Genomic DNA, 1,295 nt, shown 5'->3' on the forward strand with positions numbered 1-1,295 from the left:
CAACTCTGAAATGGAACTTTATTAGTAGAGCAAAGCACAGATGCATTGCTGCTATTCTTCTGCCACAATTTTATTTATAATCTTGTGGAATTCCCCAAAACACAATGATTCGGAGCTGCTTTTTCTGTTCTTTAATCTGATTCCTTGTCTTGTCATGTTTCCCCTTTAATTTCTCCATGGCTGAAAGTTATAGCCAGAGTAACAAAATGCCCATTCTGGACATGGTTCCTGTTGGCCAACATTCTCTTCCTAACAAATTGAGGACAGAAAGGAGATAAAACAAGGTTTGAACAATTTTGATCATTTCTGTTTGAACTAAAATTGGCTCGTGAATATGCATGCTTAATTTCTCATCAGAGTGTTCAGGTAGTATGCAGAGCAGTCAGGAACGTGTGATACACAGATCTAAATTATAAAATCATAAGAAACAGAAGGTGACGAGGTCTGATGAATGTTTTCTCCCTTTTAAAGAAAAGTCTTTTCACTTAGTAGAAGTACATCTCGCCTTCTCCTTGTGAAGCAGAGATACTCATGGAGTCAAATGGAAGCAGGTAGCTTAAAGTATGTCTTGTGATGTGGAGACCTGGATGGAAACCAGCTTTGTGGACTTTGGCTCTCTCATGCTACATTTCTAAATCTGTTTCCTTATATGTGAAATAGGAATCATACTGTCTTTCTAAGAGGATATTTACTAAAGTAAAATCAGCTGACATACGTGAAAATGCTTAGTACTGTACCTGGCACATGGTAGGTAATCAACGTCTGTTGAACCAGATCCATTATATGATTGGCCCCAATGATAAGGTTATTGGTGAAGGAAAAAAACCATACATGTGCAAGAATATTCAAAGGAATACTTGCCCTTCAAAGTCTTCACTCTAGAAAGTACTACATGTATTCAAGATACAGTTGCCTCGATATATAGATATATATGAAAGCTCTGTCTACCTACCACTTACCTACCTATTTATCATGTGATAACCTTAATGAATGCAAATATTTTGTAAGAAAAAGATTGACTTTTGAAAATAAGTTATCTGATACAGGTAAAGGACTACTTCTACCAAGTAATATAGTTTTTAGTTAAAAACAAAATGTCAACGATAAAGTAATGAGACCATTGCCTTGTGGAATTCATACAGTGTTTGAAGATAGCTCCAAAAAAGATTCTAAACATAGTGAGAGAGGTTGCTACTTCAGTGGGATATACATACCCACATTGTTTCCATGTGGGGATGCTTTAAAAGGACGTAGGATGCCGTTGATTATAAAAAGTTCTGTTACGTCACCACAAA

The 1,295-nt window shown here is 36.2% G+C and overlaps 1 protein-coding gene across 1 annotated transcript in view; it reads left to right on the plus strand.

Annotated features, from left to right (window-relative positions):
• Nucleotides 1–1,295, plus strand: part of ANK3 (ankyrin 3, node of Ranvier (ankyrin G)) — a 515,090-nt gene that overhangs the window by 58,048 nt on the left and 455,747 nt on the right. The gene's annotated exons all lie outside the window — the stretch shown is intronic.

The sequence above is a fragment of the Propithecus coquereli genome, unplaced genomic scaffold, assembly GCF_000956105.1.
Source record: "Propithecus coquereli isolate 6110/MARCELLA unplaced genomic scaffold, Pcoq_1.0 Scaffold115, whole genome shotgun sequence".
Classification (NCBI taxonomy): domain Eukaryota; kingdom Metazoa; phylum Chordata; class Mammalia; order Primates; family Indriidae; genus Propithecus; species Propithecus coquereli.